Raw genomic sequence first — 12,249 nt, forward strand, 5'->3', positions numbered from 1 at the left:
GGGAAACCTCCCCAGCATGGCCCCTCCACCCCAAACAGTCCTGCCCAGCCCCCAGCCAGGCAAAGGCTTCCCCAGCACTGCCCCAAGACTGGAATGAACACCTCCACCCCGAACTATGCACCATCACAAGAGTCACCATCTCTTGCTCTAAGTGCATGGTGCATTTCTTTGACCTGCCTTCTCTAACAAACCTATAAGGGAGAGGGAGAGTGTGTGTGAGATATAAGAACACTCTGCTGCCCTAACTTCTCTTCCTGGGGAGAGGATGAGGGAACAAACACACAACTGATGTTGGTCATGTGGCTCAATGCATGACCAGAAGGTACAGATACTACAATGATAAGCACGGCATAAGAAATTGTATAGAACAGAATAGACTCAGCCCTGCCCATGCCCCTGCAGGGTGAAGGCCTCTTTACTGGAAGGTTTGGGCTGTTACTGGCTGCACCTGGGCAGCATCAGTGACCAAGAAGCCCTCTCAACCTCATCCCATCATGGGTGCCCCTACCAGGATGACCTCACTCCCTTTCAGGCCAGTTGCTACAAGGCCCACTACCAACAAGGTAGTGGCTCTGACTTCAGAGGGTGCAGAACACGGATTATGCAGCTGAGAACATGGAACCAGTGCCCTGAGAGGCAAAGTCCCCAGAGAGCCACAGGGACCAGCTGAGTTCAGTCGGTGACTGAGCTTCAGAGGCAGCAGAGGGTGAAAACGGCCCTCGCTCCTGGATCCATGATGCCACCCAAGGCCAAGCCATGAGCTATCACTCCACCAGAGGGCATCTTCTAGTCCCAGCAGTGTGTACAGGACAGACCCCAGCCGGGTCCGTTCTATCCTCCAGTTTAATAACTGGGGCACTGTGGAGTGGGGAGGAGAGGAGACCCAGTTCCCTTGGGAGTTAAATCTCTCCTCAGCATTAGCCTCCCAGCATGAGGTATTTCAGGAAGGAGACAAACACCAGATGGGGGAAGAGTTGGTTGCCAGGAATGTGCTCCCAATGTGCAGAGAACAGTTGGTGTGAGCGAGTGAGTGAGGGCGGGAGGCAGCAGAACCTCTATGGTGGCCCACCTTGTTTGTGTCCTCTCAGTGCCGGAGTTCAGTTCAGCGGGCAGATAGGGAGGGGATGGGCAGCAAATTCCCCTTGTGAGTGCTCCAGCACCTCTCCCAAAGGACACATGGTCTCCAGCAACAGCTCCCGCTACATCATCTGCTCCAGTCACCTCATCGGATTGCTGGTCCATGGAACCGGGCAGAGCAGAGACTGGATCAGACTGTTCACAGGAGCTAGGGCTGGAGAGTCCACCACTGGTCCGTCCAGTTCAGGATCCCACCTCCTGCCTCTCAGATCAAAGCACTGGTTGGTCCCTTCTGATTTCCTGCCTCTGCCAATGGCCACTTGCCTTAGCAGGAGGCGGAAGCACCTGGTTGGTGGTGGGGCTGGGCAGGATCTACCAGCCTGCTCCTGGCCATGCTACGTGCAGTGACTCTGTGGCAGCACCTGGGCGGGAGACTGCTCAGAGTTGCTGGTGGCATCACAGGAGGTTCTGTAGCAGTGAACTCACTGAGCATGGCCTGTGGGGAGCCTAAGGCATGGGAGGGGGGCAGGATTCAGTCCTGGGCACCATCCAACACAGAGTTCTGCCCCAATTCCAGCTGCCGGTCCCTCCGCCCACGCTCCCAGCCCATTCACAGCTGGAATTGGGGCTGCCTTCTCCCTGACAGGCTGCAGCCGACTGTGCCCAAGGGCAGCATCCCAGTGGGATCCCCCACCTTCCTGCTGTCTCGCCAGCGCCCTCCCGTTTCCCACCTCAGGGAATCCATCACTCTCGCCCCTTGGCACTCTGCCCCAGTCACCTCCTCTCACGCTTTATCCCACAGACTGGGGAGGACACAAGCCCCTTGCCTGAGGCTGACACCCCCGTGCTCCACACACACAGCTGTACATGCAGGCCTGCTTGCTCACCCCCGCGTACACCCAGCCGGGCCTGCTTGTCCATACCCACCAAGAAGGGCCCTGTGACTCAAGGACTTACAAAAGGAAGGGAAAGGGGGCCCTTTTTGGCTTCTTTGCAATGCCTGAAAGCGGAGCTGCTTGTCTGTAAGGGGGTCTTGCCCCTTTGTTTGGTGCATTAGAAAGGGTTGGCAAGACTGGACTGTTTTCCCAGAAAGCCCTGGAGTGTCCCAAACAATTCCCTGCACTGGGCCATTGCAGCTACCAAGGAAGAGATGCCTGAGGAAAGGAGAGGGGGAGGGGCTGGAATTCAAAGGGCTTTGGAACCTTTGTGGTTTTTGCTGATGCAGATTTAACTCTGAGGCCCAACAACTAGTCCAGAACGCTCAGTTTGTTGAAGGTTCAGCAGGACCTCCGGATGCAAGCAGGGATTGGGGGGGGGGGGACGACACGCAACCATCCTGCTGTTGCCAAGGCTAGAGATGAGCAAAACTGCCCTCACCCTGCTTAGGGCCGCCTTACCCTCTCTCCAGCAGAAAGCCGCAAATTGAGGCACAAGGCCCTGTGATGATTCCTGCAATATCTTTGAAAAACCCGACTGAATTACATTGAACATAAGAACATAAGAATGGCCGTACCGAGTCAGACCAAAGGTCCATCTAGCCCAGTATCTGTCTACCGACAGTGGCCAATGCCAGGTGCCCCAGAGGGAGTGAACCTAACAGGCAATGATCAAGTGATCTCTCTCCTGCCATCCGTCTCCATCCTCTGACGAACAGAGGCTAGGGACACCATTCTTACCCATCCTAGCTAATAGCCATTTATGGACTTAGCCACCATGAATTTATCCAGTCCCCTTTTAAACATTGTTATAGTCCTAGCCTTCACAACCTCCTCAGGTAAGGAGTTCCACAAGTTGACTGTGCGCTGCGTGAAGAAGAACTTCCTTTTATTTGTTTTAAACCTGCTGCCTATTAATTTCATTTGGTGACCCCTAGTTCTTGTATTATGGGAATAAGTAAATAACTTTTCCTTATCCACTTTCTCGACATCACTCATGATTTTATATACCTCTATCATATCCCCCCTTAGTCTTCTCTTTTCCAAGCTGAAGAGTCCTAGCCTCTTTAATCTTTCCTCGTATGGAACCCTCTCCAAACCCCTAATCATTTTAGTTGCCCTTTTCTGAACCTTTTCTAGTGCTAGAATATCTTTTTTGAGGTGAGGAGACCACATCTGTACACAGTATTCGAGATGTGGGCGTACCATGGATTTATATAAGGGCAATAATATATTCTCAGTCTTATTTTCTATCGCCTTTTTAATGATTCCTAACATCCTGTTTGCTTTTTTGACGTGTGTGATTGTTGGACTGTGTGCAACTTGGGTGGGGGCAGGGGAAGCCGGGTCCAAGGTAAACCTTGGGAAGTGTTCTGAGCTTCAAAGGACTCCATTGAACAATGGCACAAGTAGAGATAAGTGGGAATCTCTAAGGGGAGATGAATGCAAATGTACCTCCCTCCAGCCCTGAGGAAAGGACCTTTGTCTGCTGATCACCTGTAACATGTGGACCAGATCAAAGGCCCCAGCTGTACAAAGAAAAGAATGAACTATGTGTGAGCAGTCGTGTTCTGAGCAAAAGCAGTTGTGAAATTGTAATCACAGAAAAAAACCCACATGAGAGCAGAAGGCCCGATCACCGGCCAGAGCCCTTCTTGGGGTTGCAGATGGTCTCCAGTAAGCTTATTAGCACACGGGTAGGTTCTTTTACTGCTTTTAATATGTTATCTCTGTAATGCTTTCACCTTAAGAATAAAGGTGCTTGATTAAAAGAGCTGCCTGGTAACGTGTAACTGGGCAATTACGCTGTTTCTAGCCCCTGAAGAGAAAGCAGAGTACAGAGGCTGGCCATGCAGGCAGTCTGGCTTGCTGGGAATAACACAGTGTAGGTAGGGAACTGTGCAGCCTGGGAAAAGCCCTAGTCGGGTGCAGAGACCCAGGTCTCTCTCCCTTGAGAGAGGGGACAGCTAAGGATCTGGGAGGCTAGAGTGGATGCCCTTGCTGGACCACGGGGGGCACAAGTCATTTTATAAAGGCTGAAAAAAGCTCCAGATCCACATTTCTGAGTCATGCAAGGGAAGGAATCCTCCAAAATAAAACCAGGGGAGAACCCTGCATTGGAGGGCAGTGTCACAGCATGCCCTCCCACCCTCATTAATTAACAGACTTTCATGACCCTGCTGAGTTTAAGTTCACCCCTGTTCACTAGGAGAAATTACACTGCATGTACAAAAGGCTGGATGGCACAGATGTTTCCCCAGCTTCTGGCAGGACTCAGGCCTAAAGGTTCTACCCCCAGCCAGACACTGGCATAGCTACAGGCACAGAAATAAGAAGCCCCAGTGGTCCCAGCTGCCTAGTCCAAGCACAGCCAAACCCAGACAGGCAGGTGATTGCTGGTCATGGGAGGGGTGGGGGCGTTGTTCATGGTAGCAGCTATGCCTATGTTTGAAGAGGTGGGCAACAGAGCCTGTGGGGAAGGGGAGGGGAACTGGGTTGGGTGGCTGTTCATGTTGGGAGGGGGGTGTTGAGAGGTACAGGTGGATGTGTACAGAAGTTGGAAGGGTGTGAAAATATGGGTCAGGTGATGGAAAGGGAGAAGGGATGTATTGGGGGGGGAAGGGTGCTGGCAGGGGGGCTGTGCATTGGGAGGGGATGTGGATGTGTGAGATTTGGCAGGGATATGGCCTGGCGATAGCAGGGCCAGGGGGGCACAAAGGATGGGAAATCAACTGTGCAAGGATTTATAACCCTCTAGCATAAGACTCTGTCCCAGCCAGCCCCTACCTCTGCTACGAGAACCCCAAACTGGCGCCTGTTCTGGGAGATGGACAAGGAGTCCTGGGACATGCTGGGATTGGTCCAGACCAATTTAAAGCATAGAAGCTGGGGAGAGGGGATCTGTTACCCTCCAACCCTCCCCTCGCACATCCAGTTGACACTTCCCCTCATGCAAATCAAATCATCTTTCTTGGCCTGACAAGCTCAGCACGTGCTGCCTGTTTGTAAATCAGGACAGGCTGAGGCAGAGACATCTGCGCAGGGTGGGGTTTCACCGGGTATGTGGGGTTCAAACCCTGCTGCGACTCCACCCTGCAGGGGCAGGTGATGGCACAGCCCGGGGCCAGACAGGGGGTGCTGGCTCTGGCAGTATCTCGGGTGATGCATGGCTTTCCTTCCTCACTCTTCTCATTTCCAAACAGCACATGGTGTCAGCAGCCCTGGGTACCTTGGCCAGGAGGAATGGCCTTTTCCCTGTCACGCGGGATGCAGGTTGGCTCTTCTGCAGAGCTAGGATTTCTGCTGAGGTTTTGTCCCCCATGGGTGGGGCTTGGTATGAAGCCCAGATCCTGTTCCCTATAGTGGGAGGGATCCTGCCTGAGGAGCAGTTCTACCAGGATCTGATGGGGGAAGGGAGCTCAGTACTCTGCCTCCAGGGAGGTTTATAGGCATTCAGAAGCTCCCTGACAGGTTTATGGGGAGGGCTAGTGTTGCTTCTGTGTTGGGTTCTGCTGACCTTGGCCTGATAGAGCCAGGCTGTTGGCTTGGCCTTGGGGCACCCTTAGGACCTACATGCGCTAGTCCATCTCGAGAAGATGCAGGGAGGTTGGGTAGAAGACGTGGATTCAGGATGTGGCTGATGAATCTGGTCCCTGCCTCACTCCCCTTCCCTGATGGAAAGGGCCTGTCCATGCAGCACCCATCTTCCTCCTGCAGGGGAAGGCTGTCAATGAGCCATCTCTTGCTCTGATCCCAATCGGGGTGGGAGGCCCCATCTGAAGAACAAGGCACCTGGGGGGGCAGGCGAGGGCGAGCTCAGAGCACTGCTCTCAGAAGAGGTTGCAGAGGTTGGCTATTGGTCATGCAAGGTGACGACCTCCTGCTGCTGCACAGCCTCTTGGCGATGCTGGGCAACGTGCAGACATCTCTGCGGCTGTCCCCATGTGTACCAGAGGACCCTGTCCCTCTGGAGACATCTTGGGGATGTGCCCAGCCGGGAGGAGCAAGCTTCCCAGGCAGGGGCAGAGGGTCGTCTCACCAGCTCACATGGCCCAAGGATTGGCTGGAGTGGAGCTTCTGCTCGCTTGTGGGGAGGCTGCATTTGCAGAGGGCTGTTCCCAGCCTTCTTTCTCCCATGCACAGGAGGATACACATCCTCCACTCGACAGGGAAACCGTTACACTGACCCTGGGGCTCGGCAGCCCTCAGGGGCCTGGCAGAGGGGTGGGGTGTCCTCCTGGCTTAAATATTCTGTGGCCATGGTGGCTCAGGAACTGGGGAGGACGTCTGTGTGCACACAGGAAGGTATTTATCCGAAACCCTGCCACCATCCACCCTCCATGTTGTGACAGCTCCATCCCATCCCCCCCTGCTCTGACTGACAGACCCTCCGCCCCCGCACAGACCCTCTTCAGTCTGGCAACTCCCCCTCTCGCTAACATTGCCGTCTGTTACTATGGCGATGATAGTTATGGTGACAGACAGAAGATTGCAGCCTATTCAGAGGAACGAGCGGGAGCAGGTGAGAATCTTTGCACAGAAATCATCCCATGGGATCAGGGGCCTGCAAGGGCTGCTCTGCCTGGACCCTGGAGGTCACCTCCACAGCCACGGGGAGGGGGAGGACCAGCCGGGGCCCCAGGGAGGGATGCTTTGACACACTAGGTCTTCTTTACTCTCCTCACCAGCTCCCAGTGAGCCCCAAGGGGCCACTTGGGCTGGTTGCCTCTCCTAGAGGCAATGTTAGGAGCCTAAAGAGGCAAAGCTCCCAGCAGGCAGGAGGCTGCAGCGGTACTTACTATCTGTATGACAGTGGCCATCCAGAGACTCCAGTGAAGATCAGAGCCCCAAGGGCACCAGCCCTGCAGGATCGGGACCCCTGTGGTGCCAAATGCCGCACACGCAGCAGGAAGGGACAGTCCCTGGTGCACAGAGCTTACAAACCAGTTAGAGACAAGGGGAGGCCCTGGCAGATCCAGCCATTCCGTAATTAGTTGGAGACACTAATAAAGGACTCAGCCAAGAAACAGAGAACTGAGGGACTCCCCCAAAGAACCCCTGGCTCCAAACATCCCCTACTAACCCTTCTCTCGCCTATGCTTGGCATTCTCCCTTGCTCCCCATTCCACCACTGGGGGTGCTCTCTCCTTCGACCCGACCCAAACCCAACAGGACCCAAGGACACGTCAGGTTCAGGTCAGAAAACCACCCCGACCTTCTCAGGCTCTGCTGACCTTCTCCTGCTCAGGTGGGCCGTGCAGCCACAGCTGGGTGCTCCACCCTTGCCCGTTGTCTGCACTGTGCATGCTACAGCGCAAGAGTGCCAAGCAGTCACAGCACCTGTCACTCCACAGCACTCACACAATGCAGCTGGCAGGAACAGGGCCTGTAGCCACCAGTACGTACCTGCATGGAGGCAGCTGAACTGGTGGCGGCACAGACTCGGGTTCCCAGGGAAAGATCAGGGTCAAAGTCAGAAAACAACTTGACCTTCTTGGGCTTGGGTCAGGTTGGCTGGGCTTAGGTCCAGTTTGAGCTTAAAAATTAGGCCCAAGCAGCCTCACGAGGCAGGGAGTGGCCGGATAAGACAAGCCCTCCCCAAAACATGACCAAAGCTCCAGAGGGCTGCCTCCGAGAAATCCCCTAACCCACCTGCATTCCAGCCTGGTCCTGCCACCATGCAATGCTCCATCTCAGTCTGAGCGGCCAGCACTCCTGCACGCTGGGCCACGTGGTCCCCACCAGCTTCACCTCCACATTAAAGAGGAGCACGGCTATGATCTATTCTAGGTAAAGCACATGTGGCCCTTGGGCTTCTGGTGGATTGCCAAGCAGGCCCTCAGCTGGGCAAAGTTAGCGAGCCCCTGTTCTGGGTGAAGGGAGATGGTCTCCGTGTTCGCTGGTTCATACGCTCCCCTGCTCCCAAAGTGGGCCTTGGGAGAAGTTTTCCTTGAGGGAAACTAAGATTCCTACATGCTGCTTTGGTCATTGTCTTTTCAGCTCCTGGGCACTGTGAAAGGGTGGACTCACCGCTGGAGCACCTCGCCAGGCCTGGGCATGGGATAGTGCTTCTCTCCCCATCGGGCACCCCCTGCCAATGGTGGTTCTGGTCCGCTGGTGGTGTGCCGCTCCCCCTGACACGGCCCTGCAGCCAGCTCATGATTTAAGTCCACCCCTTCTCAGTTAATAATGTCCAAACTCAAAGAAACAAAAACTTTTCCAGCTTCCCAGCATCCGTCCTCTGCAAACTCTTCCTCCCCCTCAGAGTTCCTCCTCCTCGTTCTGTCCCAGAGCTCTGCCTCCCTGGGGGCTGGACTCCTCCCAAGCCACAGACCCTCTGGGCTTCTTCCCTGGAGCCTCTTCACTTCTAGGCCTGCTTTAGGAGTCTCCTTCTGCCCAGCTGCCCTCTTCCCTCAGGGACAGTCTCAGGATATAAGCTACTTCCTGCAGGCCCCTCCATTGCTCCTTTCCCCTTGAGCTTGGGCCTTCCTCCAAAGCCCCATTTGCCCTGCCTGTCCCATCTTCCAGGGTTTATTTCCCTTTTCAAACCCTCACCCAGTCCTGTCCTTCCCTCAGGGCCCTTTGTCCAGGGATGTTCCTTTCCCCTGCAGCCCAGTTTCCCTGACACTTTTCCATAGCTTTCTCTCAAGTGATCCTGCCAAGGCCTATTTTCCACACGGACCACCCCCTCCTCTGTAGCCTGAAACCCTACCCTTATAGTAGCCACCTAGTCCCCTCCAACTGGGCCTTATCTCAAATTGGTCCTGGCTCCTCCTCCAGCTGTAATTGGATGCACTTGTTGAGCTCTCCAGCTGCTCTTAACCCCTTAAGTGCTCGAGTCAGTGGGAGGAAGGTTAAACCCCATCACAGACATGTTCTAGCCACTTGCCACCTGCATCAGAGTCTGTGACAACAGAGCACGGGCTGAGATTGGCAAGCTCATGTCAGGGATGGCAACTAAAGTTCAGGAGACTGGACTCATTCACCCAGGAGAACAGGAGAGGTGCAGGTGATTTATCAGAGGGCATCATCTGTGGGAGAGGGACAGATCCAGTGTAGAAAGGGAGGTTTATGCCCCTGGGGATGGATTTAAAACCCAGGAGAGTCCCTCTGGGAATGAACGGTAAAGAGGGAACCTGGGCAGAACCTGTGTTCGGCTTGGCTCCCGCAGCTCAAAGGCACAAGGGATCCTGGCGTCTCCCTTCCGTGGAGCCTGGGGCGAGGATGTTATACAGCAGGTGTGAGCTACCCCCAGGGAGAGAAGGGGCTGGGCTGCCGGGGAACAATCAGCACATGTCCACAGAGCTCTGACGTCCCCCCACCCCCATTCTAGGATGACCGGGGGGTTCAGTCCATAAGACGTGTCCTTATCCAGCCCTTCTTCTAGCTCTACATCCCAGCGGGCGAGAGGCAGCTCAGGCTCCAGGCAGGGAGAGGCCATTTGGTCGTATAGGTTCCCCCACATGGTTCCACCAGTGGGCCCCCGCTCTGCCCTGATGGTGCCACTTTCTGCTAAGAGGAAATCCAGTCAGTCCTGGGGCTCCCGGTCCCATTCCCCCAGCCAACCCCCACCCTGACCTGGTTTAGCATATCCCCCTCACTCCAGCTTCTCCTCTCCCTGTCACTGCCTCCTGTTGGAGTGACCAAGGCCCCTGCCCCCTCCTCATCGCTACCAGGGGTAGGACCCAGCAGGCCAGCTGTGAGAGGCAGCACTGGCTGCTGCCGGCAGAGTTTGCTCAGAGCGCTGCAGATGGACGGCTCAGCGTGTGTGTGGCACCAAGAGCACCGGAGGCTCAGGGCAGTGACACTGGAGGTCGCACGCTCACTCGAGCAGCTTTGAGAAGGCCAGTGGGGGGCATCCCCAGTGAAGTCCCTTCCTCTGGAACCTACCAGAATCCTTGGTCCAGCCAGGGTTTTCCCTAACACTCAGGGCTGGGGGAAGGCGGGGGGGTGTTACACCATTTTTATTACTGAACCAAAGGAGGAAAAAAGTTCCCCCTCCCCGCACCCCTGCAGAAAATCAGACTACTCATGACACCGGTGTCCCTCGGCCCGGGCTGCTTTCCGATTGTAGCAGGAAGATCTGATGACCAGCTGGCCCAGTGGTCAGCTCATGGCCTTACCATGTCTCCTGGTCTAGTCGTCCCAGGGGGGGCCCTGACTGCAGCCTCAATGACCCACTCTTGCTCCACTTACTCCCCCAGAGCTTGGTCACTACAAAGGACAGGGGGCGGGGCAAAGTAGGGGGACCCAGGTTACAAGCCACACTCCAAACAGCTTAGCAACTCTCCATGCTCCCTTTAAACATCAGCCCTTTGCTCACCTTTCTTCATTCGCTTTCCAGCCATTCAACTCCCACCCCAGCCCCAGGAGCCTCCTGACCCCTTGAACAAGAAGTGCCCATGAGCCAGAATTACAAGGGCAAAACATCTGCACAGTTAACAGATGGTGCAGGATTAGTTCTGACCCCTGTGGGAGCAGGGAGCTGAAACTCATGACTGATGGCTGGGATTTCTGGTTTGAGTTTCGGAAAAGGCCTCGGTGCTCCTAGGGACAAAGATAACTCGGTGCACAACTACAGAATGGGGAGTAACTGGCGAGGCAGCAGTGCTGCCGCAAAGGATCGGGAGGTTCTAGAGGATCACAAATTGAATATGAGTCAACAATGTGATGCACTTGTGCAAAAGGTTAATATCATTCTGGGGTTTATTAATAGGAGTGTTGTACGTAAGACACAGGAGGTAATTGTCCCGCTCTATTCCGCACTGATGTGACCTCAGCTGGAGCCCTGCATCCAGGTCTGGGCACCACACCTTTGGAAAGATGTGGGCAAATTGGAGAGAGGCCAGAGGAGACCAATAAAAATGATAGGAAAGGTATAGAAAATCTGACCTATGAGGAAAGGTTAAAAAACTGGGTGTGTTTAGTCTAGAGAAGAGAAGGCTGAGGGTGGACCTGATAGCAGTTTTCAAATATGTTCAGGGCTGATATGAAGAGGACTGTGATCAATTGTTCTCCATGTCCACTGAAGGTCGGACAAGAAGCAATGGGCTTCGTCTGCAGCAAGGGAGATTTAGGTTAGATAGTAGGAAAAACTTTCTAACTCTAAGAGTAGTTATGCTCTGGAACAGACTTCCAAGGGAGGTTATGGTATCCCCATAGACACATAGACTTTAAGGTCAGAAGGGACCACTGGGATCTTCTAATCTGACCTCCTGCACATTGCCAGCCACAGACGCTCACCCACCCACTCTGACCTCTGGCTGAGTCACTGAAGCCCTCAGATCATGATTTAAAGACTAAGTTACAGAGAATCCATCGCTGGAGGTTTTTAAGAACAGGCTGAAGAAACACCTGTCAGGGATGGTCTTGGTTTGCTTGGTCCTGCCTCAGCACAGGGGGTTGGACTGGATGGCTTCTCACGGTCCCTTCCAGACTATGTTTCTCTGATTCTGTATCACTGCAGCTGCAGCAAGAAAGAGTGTGTGAAAAGACCCAAACATCTTCCCAGGAGGACCAATTACAGGGCCCTGGAAGGCCCAGCAGACTTTGGTCTATAGTGCAGCCCAGGTCAGCAATGACTGACTGGTGTTCCCATCTGATAGCTGTTAGGTGGCTGCCAAGTGACAGAGCTGGTGGGTTCTGAGTCCGGTTCCTTTTGGGCCATATATCATCACTGCTGTTGGCCCCTGATTGTTTGTTTGGATTTAGAAAAACATTACAAATGCCAATCCCAGCCTCTGGGGCTCTGGCTGCCAATTACAAATGCAACCCTTACCCAATAAACTCAACACAAGCCAGCAGTGAATCCCACGCCCACACCAGATCACCCCTCAGAACATATCCCGGAACAAATCCACCCAAGGCTCAGGCTCCCACAAGAATCACAAATGCCTGCTCCAATAGGGGCTCTGCAGTGAGTCCAGAAGGGCAAGAGAGTCCAGCTATTTCAGGCCATGGGGAGTGAATGCCAATGCTGAGAGCCCCTCTTGAGAGCACTTTGCCAGCAGCCTCTCTTGTTCATACCCAGGGGAGTCCGGCTGACTGCAGCTATGGCATCTCCCCAGGCTGCTTAGGGCTTTGTCGGTGAGCACCAGCACCTTTAACTCCAAAGGCAATAAGTAGCCACGTGCAAAGTCCAGAGCACAGATGTCATGTGCTCACAGTGGGATACTCCATTTAACCAGCCACTGCCATCTGCGCTAAGTTCAGCATCTGAATGGATTTAATGTGCAGC

This window comes from Mauremys mutica, chromosome 9 (genome assembly GCF_020497125.1).
Source record: "Mauremys mutica isolate MM-2020 ecotype Southern chromosome 9, ASM2049712v1, whole genome shotgun sequence".
Classification (NCBI taxonomy): domain Eukaryota; kingdom Metazoa; phylum Chordata; order Testudines; family Geoemydidae; genus Mauremys; species Mauremys mutica.